The sequence below is a fragment of the Anticarsia gemmatalis genome, chromosome Z (assembly GCF_050436995.1).
Source record: "Anticarsia gemmatalis isolate Benzon Research Colony breed Stoneville strain chromosome Z, ilAntGemm2 primary, whole genome shotgun sequence".
Lineage (NCBI taxonomy): Eukaryota > Metazoa > Arthropoda > Insecta > Lepidoptera > Erebidae > Anticarsia > Anticarsia gemmatalis.
The window spans coordinates 19,264,405-19,281,274 of NC_134776.1; the positions used below are offsets into that span (position 1 = coordinate 19,264,405).

Sequence of the window (16,870 nt, forward strand, 5' to 3'; positions counted from 1 at the left end):
ACACGCTCGGGTAGTCATTCTGCTGCGGAGAATCTTAACACCGCCTTTTAATTTTACTATTTTGTAGCACTAGTGCCATCTTTTGTACCAAAGATGATCCTACCTAGCGTCTCTGCTACTGGGTGGTCGACGCGACGTCGCCGCACCGTTTGATGTGCTTCGATCATTTCATCTATAGATCCTGATTTGGCATTCAAAGCCACATTTACTCATCATACTTTTATGAAAGTGCTGTAGATGGCGCTATACAACAAATGCCGATAGTCACTAATGTGTCCAATAGGTGGAACTGTACACAAATGTGGTAGTTGATCAATTTGACGAATGGATGACGTTGCAGTCGTTTTTTGAAAAACAAATATATTCGACTAAAACTAATCTTAACGTGGCTTTTGTTTATTACAGAGAAACGTTTGTACAAAGCAGAAAATGATCTCAAAGAGGTGGGCTTGAATAAAAAAATCAAGAGTTTGACTGAGGCCATTCCATATCTCAAACATGGACGTTGCGAAAAGTCGAAGAGCAAAACATAAACGTTCTGAAGACGTGATGCTTAAGACACGTTACATGTTAGTAATATCTGTAAGAAATAGTCCTTCTGGTCATTCATGCCTTTCTTACAATAAGTAAATTAATGTTCCAGGTTGGTCAAGTGAAAACGGATGCTACAGAGGCCGTGAAGCAGGTGATCAAGGGTCTGGACTGTCTGAAGGTCATCATGGAGGAACTTGAGAACTTGCCGACGCTGGACGTAAAAGCTCTTGACAGGTTAGGAAAGATATTTTAGTTCATAATTCCAAGACAAGTGGCAGGGTCGAGAACTATTGTAGTCCGTTGAAATGTTACATGAGCTTAGTATATTTTAGATTACGGAATTTTATGTTTGGGAACTGTGTGAGAAGTCAATAGAAGCGTAACGCCGCCATCTCCAAAAAAGGGGTGTAAACGCTGTTTTCGCGATATTTCGGAAACTATGCATCTTGAAAAAAAAATGGGGGGGACATAATTTTTAGCAAATTGTTTTGCCTATACATGTGTGTGTAGAACAAAAGTTGTAGACAATTTGATCATCTTTCATTATGTAGAAGACACTTTTTCTCTATGACGAACCGTTTTGAAGATATTAGTCAAAAACTAAAAAATGGGAACTTTAACCCCCTCCCCCCACTCCGGCGCCCCCCCTAGAGACGGGGATTTTTAGTATGTTTGTCCTCTAAGCATCCTGAACCAATTTCTAAAGAAATTGCTTAGGATCCCTCTCACGCACTCTACACCCGCTTTTGGAGTATTCTTTGAGCGGACTACTAGTAATTTAAAAAGTAAGTGTAAAACAGACAAAGCTACCACCTCCATAATGACAAGGTAGACATGATTGGCAGCTGCAGCGGCCGTTCTTAAGTTTTCATGGCTACGTTGTTATTTCCAATGACTACAGACTTTCTAAACGAGTTTTCATTAACGGAGATAATATTTTGGACCTTTCTTGTAAACATTTTGTAACTCTATCCAGTCATTGAAGTTCGTTCTTCCACCATTTGGTTAATGGTCAGCCTAGTGTCGAAGATTTTTAAACGCCCGAAGGCATTTGACATGGCTCATGGACTGTAATCTCAATTGGCAACTATCAGGACTGGCTGCTTAAGTGCCGTTCAAAGCAAAAGCAAAGATTTCCGGCTACCTATCTAGAGAATGTCCACGCTAAAAGTGGAAGTTATACTTAACTAATTTTAATCAAGTTATTTGATTTTTCGATTTAATGTTTTTTCCATTTATTCTCAAGATTAAACACAGTTTTTGAATATTTTGATTAATTTTACTTACCGTCAGGTAAAATATATAAAACTTTCTGATGACTTAGGGAAGCTGGGTCATTTTCACGCTGGTTTTTACAACTACGAATCCATCAACTTATTTCTTATAGGCCATATAAAAACGGAAAGTAATGAAACAAGTTGCTACTAATAATGCTTCATGAAGTTTTTTTTTTATAATAATGAAATATGTAAGGAGTTTTGACAAATAAATCACCTTTAACTTGAAGTATCTATAATCATTTCAAATTAAAGTGTGGTTATGTTTTCAAATATAATGCCAAGAGCGTACAACTTTTTTAAATAATTATGGACATTATAATTACAAATAAGAATATTAAAAATATTTTGATTATTATTATCTTCATATATAGCATACAGTAATTTGAAAAATACTGATGTAAAAATAATAAGTAGACGTGCTAAGAACACATAACTCATATAACGTGAACTTATAGTTGTAATTAGTTTAATATTAGGTAAATTCTATTCTCAGTCAGTCGCGTGAGTAAATGCTAAAAAGTTAACAAGACGAATGACGGCTATAAGGAATATTTTTATATAGTGCATTATTTATAAAAGGACAACCATTTTATAGCCAGGTTTTTCTAGATACCAATCAAATTTATTCAAGATCACTAATCGGAGACTTTGCAGACGATATTAAGTCCGTGATTATAATAATAATAACTAAGCAACACAATCGGCATTCATTTTATGTATCGCCTTTCAACCGAGTGGTTGAGGGCTCGTGCCCAAAAGCGATACACCAATGACTGAGTATTAGAAATAACACTTGTTTTAATGGTAAAGGAAAACATCTCAACAAGAGTTGTTTACAGCTCCTCAAATGAATGCAAAGTCTCCGACTCGCACTTGTTCAACGTTGTTACATTATTTTCTTTGGACGTTAAACTAAACTATATGGAGCCATTATCTTTCAAAAATGTATTTTTTTCACTAAGCATTCCTTCTTCAGAATTTCCTTCTTAACTCAAAGAGTTTATCAATGTTCCATGTTCTAAGTATTCCTTAACCACTTATCGTTTGTCGTTGATGTTCAAATCAACCGGTACCGACAGCTTAGCTCTTGAGCTTTACCTTAAGGACCTTATTTCTTCATTACTATCTTGTACCAGCGAGTTCGTTGTCGTTGATGATTTCTTATAATCTTCTTTTCGCAGGAAAACATTATATTAGGAAGATTTTGTTCGTCAGATCACTGTCTGTGTTAGAGAGAGATTTTTCATAATATTATTAAGTATGCATAACCTTACCATCCTTCAAAAAATAAAATCTCATCTATTTGTTGAAAATTTATTGTAATTTGAAGAAATTTCTAAATGTTCTACACTCCTGATGTGCTTATTGTGTACTACGGACTTTTTGCTATTCGTCATATTGGCTTGAGCTTCAAAATCTATTCAATCTCTTAAACTCTTTCCGTGCGGCCGACTAGCCAGTTAATTCCACGGTTTGCACGCCTACGAGATTAAAGCGCAAAAACTCTGCTAGGCGCTATGAACTACGCTTTTTCTTATTTACGCTATCTTATTTTCAGGTATAAAAAATCAAATAGATAACCTTCTTACTAAGATACCCTTATTCTAAACAAAATTGCATAGCACTTGACCAACGAACAAGTAGTCTTTTTTTCAAAAACAACAAAGGTATTAAGTGTTCCAATATTAAAACCAAAAAATAAATCGAAGCATTTCCATACAAATGACTCCCAAAACTATATTGTGTTCCTTATTATTTTGAAATACTCTATTTTGTTCCATATAAATTCTAAAAACTAAATCTAGATCAAAATATTCCAAAACAAACATATTAGAAATTAAATAATGAATATACACAACAAAAAGGAAAGCGCAGAAGACACTGTTTCCGCCCGGGATCGAACCGGGGACCTTCCGCCTGATAGGCAGATGTGCTATCCACTACACTACGGAAACTGCACAAGGAGCCTCGAATTACTTGTTAGCATTCGTCTGTTATCGATCCGCTGCAACGCTGTTGTCGGGGCTTTATTTTATTTTAGACCATAAGTACCTTTTATATAATTTAAATAGCTATAGTCCACTCAAAAAAGCAAGTGTAGAGTGCGTGAGATGGGATCCTGAGCAATTACTTCAGAAATTGGTTCAGGATGCTTAGAAGATAAACATACTAAAAATCTCCGCCTCTAGGGGGGGCGCCGGCGTGGGGGGAGGGGGTTAAAGGTCCCATTTTTCGTTTTTCACTAATGTCTTCAAAGCGGTTCATCGTAGAGAAAATTGAAAGATGATTTTCAGCGCCTGAATGTTGGCATATGGGCCTGAAAATTCGGCGAAATGTTCTTCAGCGTGGCCTCTATTTGAGAACCTCTGGATAAGACTAGAACGCTGTTGAATTTTAGTTATCTAGTAAGCAACAACCACATAATTAAAATACATAATTTCAAGTCTGTAGGTCATTTATTTCCGAAGTTAAGCGAAAGCAAAGTTTCGCATTCATGACACTCATTCATGATCTGAAAAACATTCATTTTAACTATTTCGGAGCGCGATGCTCGAAAACTGATGTGAATTTGGATAATGACATGTTAAATATATTTTTATACAATTAGCGATATTTAAGACGTATGTATGTATGTATGTCGGCCGTCACGCCCTTCGCTTCGTCGCCATATTATTATAGTATTCGTCGTCGCTAGGCGCGGCCGCTGCCGTGTACTAACTGAGTACCTAGTTCACGTCAATGATGTCGTCCTGGCCGATTTCGGCTACGGCGGCCAGTTTCATTGAAACCAGGCGACTGTGCAGGACTTTGTTTATAGTTAGAAGAAGTTCCTTTACTGTCATAGTCTGGTGGGACGGCTAAACCGACACGACTAGAGAGAGGTCAGGCGTAGGACCGACGGCTTTACGTGCTCTCCGAGGCACGGAGGTCTAAGACCTCAACTTCCTAACTCCGGGCAATTTTTGAGAATTTTTTAAACAGAAAATCTCAGAAAAGACTTTTTGACCTGACCCAGGATTCAAACCTGACGAACAAACTGAACCTGGCGCGGCAGTCGCATACACTACCGACCGCGCCACAGAGGCAGTTATTCCCGTCAATACGCCGGTATCCAATCATTTTCTACGCTCTTTCATATCTCTACCCACCTTACCATCGGAATTTCTGCTTTAAGTGCTTCATATTATTGTACAGCAGGACCATGTTACTACAGTATTATTGGCTCATCACGTGTTGACATGATGAGCCTTACAAAAATATAGAATAAAGATGCAAAACTCTTCAACCTGGAAAGAACATTAGGAACCTGAAATACAAGAAAAGTATTAAAGAATGTCGGAATGTTCCACCTCTCCCACCATACCGCAACAAGGACACGCTCGGGTAGTCATTCTGCTGCGGAGAATCTTAACACCGCCTTTTAATTTTACTAGTTTGTAGCACTAGTGCCATCTTTTGTACCAAAGATGATCCTACCTAGCATCTCTGCTACTGGGCGGACGGCGCACGCGTCGTTGCCGCACCGTTTGATGTACTTCATACTTCGATCATTTGATCTATCCCGCCAGTGCCCCCCGAACTTGTGACTGGACACACATATCGGTGCATTCCGCGCACTAAAAACTAATAATTTAAGTTACCATTAGCCATTGCGCATAAAGGACGCTTATTTATCTTTGTTATTTGAGTTTTTAGTATAATTAAATAGTAATAATAGCCTACTGTTTTGTGTATTATAGACATTTCAATGATAAGTGTTTACCTACTGCGATACCCACCCGCCGTAGTGTTATTGATGGTTTATCATTATTAGGCAGTGAGAGTTTGTGTTGTTTCCGCGGTGCCTAATACCCATCATATAGGTATATTATGTTCCCTGGATTCGACGGGAGATTTGTTATCAGCAAGGGTGCGCGCTCAGAACTTTGTATCCGTCAAGCTGGCGATCACATTCAACACGAACAAATGTAAACATTGTGCATCGGTTTCCAAGATAAACTGTGCTCGTAGTGATAAGTGATTAGTGTTGATTAATAAGTAACAATATCTTAGTGGTAAGTAGGCAGTAGGTAGGTAATGCATTCGCTGCACGAGATGTGAGTGACGTCACAGGATCGAGACGCGCCGGCGCCGATCTCGCGTGCAGTCGGTGTGACGTTGACGCTCCGACGTACTTTGGTACGCGTCAGTAATAAATTGTAGTCTGTTTTGATCACATTACTTTATTATTTAGTTATTGTAACATTTTCTGATCGTTGAAGGAAATAGAATTGGTAGCGGCCATTGCTTACAAAGACGAATTTTTAACATTCCTATTTGGGTTTTGGTAACATTTAGACAAAATGACAAACTTTATAGAAGTGTCACGTTCTGAATCATTACATGGTAGCCGATACTAACGAAGATAATTCAGTCCGGTGCGTCATTCGATTATTTAATTAAGTAAATTCGTGTTCCAGGTTGGTCAAGCGAACACAGACGCCAGGGAAGCTGAGAAGCAGGTGACCAAGGGTCTGGACGACTTTGAGGGTCATCATGGAGGAACTGGAGAACTTGCCCACGTTGGACGCACAAGCTCTTGACAGATGAGGTGAGCAGTAGAAATTGCAGCTTCGACAACTAATGTTGAAGCAGTCATTTTGTTGTTCGGTCTAGAATTGCGCATCTTTCTCTTCCGTTTCAACATACGAGTATGTATTTACACAGATGCTCTTGGGCACACAGGTTCTATAATGTTCCTGACCCGACAACTAGTGAACAGTGCTTAAAAGTGATAAAATCAGGAAATTAAGGTATTTTTCGTTTGGTCATCAGGAACACAAGTCTATCAAAGCGACATCTGTTATTAAGGTTTATAACCTTTCAGCCATTCAGTACCATAAGCGCCTACTTTAGTTTGTGGTTCGGATAAAAGTAAGTACAGCAGTAACTAGATCACATCTTAGTTTTGTAAGTATGTTGTAGATGGCGCTAAACAAAAAATATTGTAGTTTACTTATCTGTTTAATAGATGGTGCTGTACAAACATGCTGTAGTTTATTTTCCGGCCGACCGATGGCGCTGTAGTAGTTTTTTGAAAAACTGTTTTTTCTTCTGAAGCTTTAATTTTAACAGCTCTGTTTTTCGTTCTTTCACAGAGGAAAGCTTGGACAAAACAGAGAAAGATCTCAGAGCGGTCGACTTTGACAGAAATATCAAGAGTTTGACTAAGGCCAAGAATAATCATCAAAGGTACAATATTTTCAATCATTTACTGCTATGAATGTGCAGTGCAGTTAAGAAAGACAAAGTATATTAATAGTCACATACGACCACTGAGTTTAAATAAGCTCCCTTGTCTTATTTAATGGTTATGTAAGGGTTCTTGCGTTGCATATGTCGTCACGGTTCCTAACCGCTTATGTCCCATTTTATTTTTTCTTTCTACATTTACTGCATACCAAGATTAGCATTACAAATTTTAATGACCATAAGTCCAAAACTTACACAAATACGCCTTCGTTTGACTGAGAAACACTGAAAGCTGTTACTAATAAGTGATACTCCAACAGATGGATGAAACAGTACGAGGACGAGCACGATCACTTACGCTTGGAGGTGGACAACATCAAGGACATATTGAACCAGCTGCCGGACGGGTGCTTCAAGCGCATCGTGCTGGAACCGACCGAGGCGCCGCCCAGCAGAGCCAACTTTAGGTAGAGCCCGACACTACATGTTGTAGGGCTACTAACTTCGCTTTCTTATTTTTAGGTGTGAAAAATCAAATAGATAACCTACTTACGAAAATACCCTTATTCTAAACAAAATTGCATAGCACTTGACCAATGAACAAGTAGTCTTTTTTTCAAAAACAACATAGGTATTAAGTGTTCCAATATTAAAACCAAAAAATAAATCGAAGCATTTCCATACAAATGACTCCCAAAACTATATTGTGTTCCTTATTATTTTGAAATACTCTATTTTGTTCCATATAAATTCTGAAAACGAAATCTAGATCAAAATATTCCAAAAAAAACATATTAGAAATTAAATAATGAATATACACAACAAAAAGGAAAGCGCAGAAGACACTGTTTCCGCCCGGGATCGAACCGGGGACCTTCCGCCTGATAGGCAGATGTGCTATCCACTACACTACGGAAACTGTACCAGGAGCCTCGAATTACTTGTTAGCATTCGTCTGTTATCGATCCGCTGCAACGCTGTTGTCGGGGCTTTATTTTATTTTAGACCATAAGTACCTTTTATATAATTTAAATAGCTATAGTCCACTCAAAAAAGCAAGTGTAGAGTGCGTGAGATGGGATCCTGAGCAATTACTTCAGAAATTGGTTCAGGATGCTTAGAAGATAAACATACTAAAAATCTCCGCCTCTAGGGGGGGCGCCGGCGTGGGGGGAGGGGGTTAAAGGTCCCATTTTTCGTTTTTCACTAATGTCTTCAAAGCGGTTCATCGTAGAGAAAATTGAAAGATGATTTTCAGCGCCTGAATGTTGGCATATGGGCCTGAAAATTCGGCGAAATGTTCTTCAGCGTGGCCTCTATTTGAGAACCTCTGGATAAGACTAGAACGCTGTTGAATTTTAGTTATCTAGTAAGCAACAACCACATAATTAAAATACATAATTTCAAGTCTGTAGGTCATTTATTTCCGAAGTTAAGCGAAAGCAAAGTTTCGCATTCATGACACTCATTCATGATCTGAAAAACATTCATTTTAACTATTTCGGAGCGCGATGCTCGAAAACTGATGTGAATTTGGATAATGACATGTTAAATATATTTTTATACAATTAGCGATATTTAAGACGTATGTATGTATGTATGTCGGCCGTCACGCCCTTCGCTTCGTCGCCATATTATTATAGTATTCGTCGTCGCTAGGCGCGGCCGCTGCCGTGTACTAACTGAGTACCTAGTTCACGTCAATGATGTCGTCCTGGCCGATTTCGGCTACGGCGGCCAGTTTCATTGAAACCAGGCGACTGTGCAGGACTTTGTTTATAGTTAGAAGAAGTTCCTTTACTGTCATAGTCTGGTGGGACGGCTAAACCGACACGACTAGAGAGAGGTCAGGCGTAGGACCGACGGCTTTACGTGCTCTCCGAGGCACGGAGGTCTAAGACCTCAACTTCCTAACTCCGGGCAATTTTTGAGAATTTTTTAAACAGAAAATCTCAGAAAAGACTTTTTGACCTGACCCAGGATTCAAACCTGACGAACAAACTGAACCTGGCGCGGCAGTCGCATACACTACCGACCGCGCCACAGAGGCAGTTATTCCCGTCAATACGCCGGTATCCAATCATTTTCTACGCTCTTTCATATCTCTACCCACCTTATCATCGGAATTTCTGCTTTAAGTGCTTCATATTATTGTACAGCAGGACCATGTTACTACAGTATTATTGGCTCATCACGTGTTGACATGATGAGCCTTACAAAAATATAGAATAAAGATGCAAAACTCTTCAACCTGGAAAGAACATTAGGAACCTGAAATACAAGAAAAGTATTAAAGAATGTCGGAATGTTCCACCTCTCCCACCATACCGCAACAAGGACACGCTCGGGTAGTCATTCTGCTGCGGAGAATCTTAACACCGCCTTTTAATTTTACTAGTTTGTAGCACTAGTGCCATCTTTTGTACCAAAGATGATCCTACCTAGCATCTCTGCTACTGGGCGGACGGCGCACGCGTCGTTGCCGCACCGTTTGATGTACTTCATACTTCGATCATTTGATCTATCCCGCCAGTGCCCCCCGAACTTGTGACTGGACACACATATCGGTGCATTCCGCGCACTAAAAACTAATAATTTAAGTAACCATTAGCCATTGCGCATAAAGGACGCTTATTTATCGTTGTTATTTGAGTTTTTAGTATAATTAAATAGTAATAGTAGCCTACTGTTTTGTGTATTTCATACATTTCAATGATAAGTGTTTACCTACTGCGATACCCACCCGCCATAGTGTTGTTGATGGTTTATCATTATTAGGTACCTAGTGAGAGTTTGTGTTGTTTCCGCGGTGCCTAATACCCATCATATAGGTATATTATGTTCCCTGGATTCGACGGGAGATTTGTTATCAGCAAGGGTGCGCGCTTAGAACTTTGTATCCGTCAAGCTGGCGATCACATTCAACACGAACAAATGTAAACATTGTGCATCGGTTTCCAAGATAAGCTGTGCTCGTAGTGATAAGTGATTAGTGTTGATTAATAAGTAACAATATCTTAGTGGTAAGTAGGCAGTAGGTAGGTAATGCATTCGCTGCACGAGATGTGAGTGACGTCACAGGATCGAGACGCGCCGGCGCCGATCTCGCGTGCAGTCGGTGTGACGTTGACGCTCCGACGTACTTTGGTACGCGTCAGTAATAAATTGTAGTCTGTTTTGATCACATTACTTTATTATTTAGTTATTGTAACATTTTCTGATCGTTGAAGGAAATAGAATTGGTAGCGGCCATTGCTTACAAAGACGAATTTTTAACATTCCTATTTGGGTTTTGGTAACATTTAGACAAAATGACAAACTTTATAGAAGTGTCACGTTCTGAATCATTACATGGTAGCCGATACTAACGAAGATAATTCAGTCCGGTGCGTCATTCGATTATTTAATTAAGTAAATTCGTGTTCCAGGTTGGTCAAGCGAACACAGACGCCAGGGAAGCTGAGAAGCAGGTGACCAAGGGTCTGGACGACTTTGAGGGTCATCATGGAGGAACTGGAGAACTTGCCCACGTTGGACGCACAAGCTCTTGACAGATGAGGTGAGCAGTAGAAATTGCAGCTTCGACAACTAATGTTGAAGCAGTCATTTTGTTGTTCGGTCTAGAATTGCGCATCTTTCTCTTCCGTTTCAACATACGAGTATGTATTTACACAGATGCTCTTGGGCACACAGGTTCTATAATGTTCCTGACCCGACAACTAGTGAACAGTGCTTAAAAGTGATAAAATCAGGAAATTAAGGTATTTTTCGTTTGGTCATCAGGAACACAAGTCTATCAAAGCGACATCTGTTATTAAGGTTTATAACCTTTCAGCCATTCAGTACCATAAGCGCCTACTTTAGTTTGTGGTTCGGATAAAAGTAAGTACAGCAGTAACTAGATCACATCTTAGTTTTGTAAGTATGTTGTAGATGGCGCTAAACAAAAAATATTGTAGTTTACTTATCTGTTTAATAGATGGTGCTGTACAAACATGCTGTAGTTTATTTTCCGGCCGACCGATGGCGCTGTAGTAGTTTTTTGAAAAACTGTTTTTTCTTCTGAAGCTTTAATTTTAACAGCTCTGTTTTTCGTTCTTTCACAGAGGAAAGCTTGGACAAAACAGAGAAAGATCTCAGAGCGGTCGACTTTGACAGAAATATCAAGAGTCTGACTAACGCCAAGAATAATCATCAAAGGTACAATATTTTCAATCATTCACTGCTAAGAATGTGTAGTTTAGTTAAGAAAGACAAAGTATATTGATAGCCACATACGATCACTAAGTTTGAATAAGCTCCCTTGTCTTATTTAATAGTTATGTAAGGGTTCTTGCACTGCGTATGTTTTCACGGTTTCCAACCCCATTATGTCCCATTTTATCTTTTCTTTCCACATTTATTGCATACCAAAAGTAGGGTTATAAATTTTACTGATCATAAGTCCAAAACCTTCACAAATATGCCTTCGTTTGACTCAGAAACACTGAAAGCTGTTACTAATAAGTGATAAGTACTCCAACAGATGGATGAAACAGTACGAGGACGAGCACGATCACTTACGCTTGGAGGTGGACAACATCAAGGACATATTGAACCATCTGCCGGACGGGTGCTTCAAGCGCATCGTGCTGGAACCGACCGAGGCGAGGAGCCCGTGTTGGGCTCCAGTTGTAGACACTGACAAACCACAGACAGGTACTAAGCCTTAGGAAGGCATTTAAATTAGTTCAAACTAAAGTATGTTGTACAATATGCTCAGCAAACTGGGTGTAAGACGCGTAGACAGAGCTAAAAACACGACACTGCACTTCAAGACCTAAATAGCAGCATAAACGACCGCTAAACTGCAGTGCAGCTGAAAGTAACGACGACGTGAACCACGTACATTGAGTCACCACCGAGCACTCAGCTCTGCCCACACGCTGAGATTCGGAGCCTGGACGAGCCAGGACGCATTCTAAACATTGTAAAAAGATGAATTCGAGAATCTGCTCCACTATACATCCAGACTGCTCCACTATACATAGAGACTCAACGAACATAAATAGCCAAAAGTTAGTAAATAAACACCAGCTAACAACGAATTCAACTACAACGTGTGATATTGTATCTAGACTTTCGCGTATCCAAACATTTCGACAGAGGCACTAACAAAGACCATTCAGTCAGAAGTTTCCTTCGTTTCTAACATTAAGTAAATTCATGTTCCAGGTTGGTCAAGCGAACACAGACGCCAGGGAGGCTGAGAAGCAGGTGAGCAAGGGTCTGGACTGTCTGAAGGTCATCATGGAGGAACTGGAGAACTTGCCCACGTTGGACGCACAAGCTCTTGACAGGCAAGGTAAGATATTCTACTTCATAACTCCAAGACAATGTTAGGGTCCCCAATACCCAATAAGACAACTCTTCCCTCGTTCAAGTAGTCACGTTGGTTATTCTAGAATTATGCAACTTTCCCTTCCCTTTTAACATTTTTAGACACGCTCTTATGCACACTCTACTGCACCAATGTTTCTGAACATGTACCTAAAATTTTAAAAAAAGTCATGTCTCAAAATAAAACATTGAAAGTGGCAACATGGACGGTGGTTTCCCTAAACCGGTATCGAATGATACGGGCTTAAATTTAAAAAAAATGCAATTATTAGGAAATATTTTATTTGGTCAACAATAACACAATGTTAACAAAAGCGACATCTGCAATTTAAGTTTATAACTTTTAAGCTATTTATGTTTTGGTTAAAGATAGGTTCAACAATACTAGATTACATCTTAGTTTTGGGAATGTTGTGTAGATAGCGCTTAACAGAAAATGGCTTTAGGTTACTTATGTGTTCGATAGATGGCGCTGTAGACCTATTTTGAATAAATATTATTTTCTTTACTTTGATTTAAATTGTGTTTATTTTTACAGAGGAAAGTTTCAAAGGAAGATCTCAAGAAGAACTCAAAGTGGTGGACTTAGACGAATAATCCAGAATAATTATCATTGGTATAATATTGTTACATTAATTCTGGTTATGTGTAGTATAGTTGTGAATTAAAGAGTATAATGTTAGACAAATCTTTGTGTGATGAGCACGAGTATTTGTTCTGAGCCTGGATGTTAATGTATCTATATAAGTTTGTATTTAGAAGTATATAAGTATGTTTATCAGTTATTTGGTTACCATAGCACAAGCTCTGCTTAGTTTGGAATCAAATGACCGTGTGTGAGTTGTCCAATAATATTTATTTATTTATTTATAAAGACACCTACGAATTCTAAGTTAAGGGAAGCTCCTTTGTTTTATTTAACTGTTAGGTCCATGATTTTCGCCGAAGAATTGACTATTATGTATGTTATTTTACATATTTTTATATTTCTTTTACTGAAAGAATATTTTTGTGAGTTATATAATTTGTATTGTAGCTTATTTATTTGTAATAAAACATGGACTCAAGTTATATTTTATTTTTGATTGAAGGCTGAGAATCCATGAGACCTATCAAATAAAATACTATATAAAATGTATCTATACATATAAGTATATATTTAGAAGTATATAAGTATGTTTATCAGTTATTTGATTACCATAGTACAAGCTCTGCTTAGTTTGGAATCAAAGCTAGAAATCTCTGCTTAGTGTGTGAGTTGTCCAATAATATTTATTTATTTATATCCTTTTGTGATTGGCAGGTATGTTTTGTACGTTTGTTACGCTATCCGTCCACCGTAAAAGGTTCGATCCCGGCATAGGAAACTAACAATTAGCTTAAAAATTAATCACGTACGTAGATTATCATTACAAATTGTCACATAATATATAAACTGAAAGCATTGATAACGTTGCACAACAGTATGTTTGATGATCGTGTTATGATAATTTTAGTGCAATTATTTGTGAGAATTTCGTATCTGTGAATTTCAGTACAAGCTTTGTTAAAAAAATAACACAGCGTAAGTCTCTTTATCATTCAACACTAATATTTAATGATAATCAAGATTTCATTCTTAAGAGCGGAGCGGTCACAAATCAATTGAGAGTATGTTTAGATAATAAATTAGTAAACATCGTCGTCAGCCTAGCCTTTCACTATAATGAATCGTCTTCCAGCCTACCAAATCCAGCTGGATACCAGTATTTTACATGGTGCAACTTCCTACCTCCACAATCCAGTTACCGGGATCACACTATACCTCTCGATAAGACTGGTCGTCAGACTTTCAAGTTTCTGACTGCTCTTAACGACTGTCAAAAATCTTTGAGAATGACAGCCGGCACCCACAACTTAACGTGCCATCCAAATAACTCGGTATGTATAATATGGTCACCCATCCAAAGCACAACCTCTACAAGCGTAGCTTAACTTCAAGAATCGATCCTTGCGGCTGTGGTAGACTCATGCAAAATCCTTAAAAAATTGTAAACATTAAGTGATAAATCTCAATCTTAAAACAAAAGTTGCAATTTCATAACCAGTGTAGCTTCATTAACCTACGCGACATAAGTATCAGGACAGCAAATACATAACTAATAAGAACTACAATCGAAACGATATCCAATTAGTGTCGACGATATCGATTGTATTACATTTACCTTGTCGTGACGTAATTGATGGCCAGTCAGTCCACTGTCAGTCAGGGCCCATGTCGTCATCGTGATCGGTGTCATGGATGTCGCCAAGGCCTGCTCGACCCGTCATACATACACATCTAATGCCAACGTTCTACATTGATTCTTTTAGAGGCTACTATGAAATTACCGTTTTATTTTTAGCTGCCTTGTTTCTTTATGTATTTTTGCGGAGGAATTAAGTCTTTTCTTGATAACCGATGGCTGGAACAAGCTTTTTTGTTCTTCGTAGCCAAAGACTGGATTAAGTAAGGAGTTCAGACTGCAATGCATCATCCACACATCAAAGAAAGTTACCGGGTGTTTTAGTGGCAGCATCACATAACCCGGTTTTACCCCCAGAAAATTCGGGTAACCGAAAAGATTTTTCCCCTCGAGAAAAAAAGCATGGTTTAAACTGCATATGGTTTGTATAAAGATGAAAAATTCTGCCGGACGCGGTACTGTCATAGAATACGAATGTTGGGACTTTTCTGGAAAGAGATCGCTGTGTTTCATCATTCAGATAACAAATCTAGTTCTCATTAAATTGTTCGCAAGAATTATATAGAAAGTCATATTATTATTCTTATTTCAGTCATATTTTTATTATACTGAAGATTTTTATCGCCTTACAAGAGTGCCATGATGTCTTTTCAGTTCGTTTCATTGACTCATCTTCCGATTTGGTAAAAAATTACAATTAATAAATTATTTTAAGGTATTAGTTTAAGTGCCTGCGACCACTGTGTCCTTATAACGCTTTTAGAACAAATGGATAGACTCGGAAAGGTAAAGCGAAAGCAATAAGTAGACTTTAATAAAATTGACCAAAACTTAGAAGACCGAAAAGTGTTAAGGGTCATAAAAGTGTCTACAGTAATTTTAATAAGACGATTTATTGAGAAACTAGCTGACCCGTGCGGCACTGCTCGCGTGAATTTCGTACTGTTGCTTATTCGTTTGAGCACGCGAATTGCGAAGCACTCCATACACCTACACATAAAATAATGCTAACAACTCTTTTGTCATCTATGGTTATTTACGAAAGGGACCCGAAGAGCACATAATGTGACACAGGCTCAGACAGGTCTGATATCCTGTGGTTACCTTCTTTTCCGCTCCCGTCTGTATCCGTACCAGTTTACAGTATAAAATATAATACCTTATTATAGACTAACCATTGCTTACCCGTCTGGATTCAGAATATTATTATAGGTATCTGCGCCGGAGCTCTTCACACGCGTAATAATGTAGATATACTTGCGATGATATGTCCGAAACCGCGTAACCCGTAATTATTTTTTATATATCATCCGTTGTTTATTTTTTAAAACTTACCACATAGTCTGTTTCATAGCCATCCAATTTATTTCTTTAATGCAGCGAATTAATTTGGACCTTATGTGTTACGAACTACAACGCCATCTGTTAGTTGCGGCGAACAACGACAACAAACGAAATTACTCGGTTTGCCATCTAGGCTATCTCGACCGCACCAGAACCTCGTAAACCAACATTTTTGTGTAATATATCATACAACATTTATGTTTGAAAATCTTATAAATGTATAGCCTGTTTCAAAGGTATTGTTTTTACAATAAAGCAATCAAAATAAATTAATAAGGAAAAACATGCTTTGTCGCAGACTATAACGCCATCTATTGGTTGGTGTGACAACAGGTATCGGATACGGCCGGGGCCGTGGTCACTATGCGAATGTTGTGAAATGGATTGCAACGCCATCTATGGTCTCTTTAGAGAAAACGCAGGTTCAAACGATTTCTTCGTATTTTTTTCAATTTTCTAAAAATCTATGAAATTTTATGCGATAAAAAGTATCCTAAAAGTTGCTCCACTACTTATTCTATGCATATACCAAATTTCAGTGTATTATATCCGGTAGTTTTACGTGATAGCGACACATACGGACGGAGGACAGACAGACAGACAGACAGACAGAAAAGAAAATTATAAATTGCAGATTCGGTATCAGTATCCGTTACTAAACATCTCCCATTGGTTTTTTTTAAATATATTCAATGTACAGAATTGACCTCTCTATAGATTTATTATAAGTATAGACATTATACATAAGTATAGACATAACAGTAACAGACAAACTTATACTTACATATCACACTTATACCTAACCAACTTCTATCAGAATCGACGAGTAACTTGTTCATTACTCCCTATTATGGGCACAAAGAAACTAAATGCTCT

The 16,870-nt window shown here is 38.2% G+C and overlaps 1 long non-coding RNA gene and 2 other non-coding genes across 5 annotated transcripts; 1 reads left to right on the forward strand and 2 right to left on the reverse strand.

Moving 5' to 3' along the window:
• The first annotated feature begins 429 nt into the window (after positions 1-429).
• On the forward strand, positions 430-7,533 carry LOC142986497 (uncharacterized). Of its 3 annotated transcripts, XR_012960383.1 has the most exons (5): positions 430-569; positions 644-768; positions 6,275-6,405; positions 6,953-7,046; positions 7,367-7,533. It is a non-coding gene; the product is annotated as an uncharacterized LOC142986497 (long non-coding RNA). The 3 variants fall into 3 exon arrangements; XR_012960384.1 differs by lacking the exons at positions 430-569; positions 644-768 and adding an exon at positions 5,683-5,869; XR_012960385.1 differs by lacking the exons at positions 430-569; positions 644-768 and adding an exon at positions 5,889-5,993.
• Positions 3,697-3,769, reverse strand: TRNAD-AUC (transfer RNA aspartic acid (anticodon AUC)). The gene has a single exon. It is a non-coding gene; the product is annotated as a tRNA-Asp (tRNA).
• Positions 7,534-7,892: 359 nt separating the features above from the next.
• Positions 7,893-7,965, reverse strand: TRNAD-AUC (transfer RNA aspartic acid (anticodon AUC)). Its single transcript has one exon. It is a non-coding gene; the product is annotated as a tRNA-Asp (tRNA).
• Positions 7,966-16,870: the final 8,905 nt, after the last annotated feature.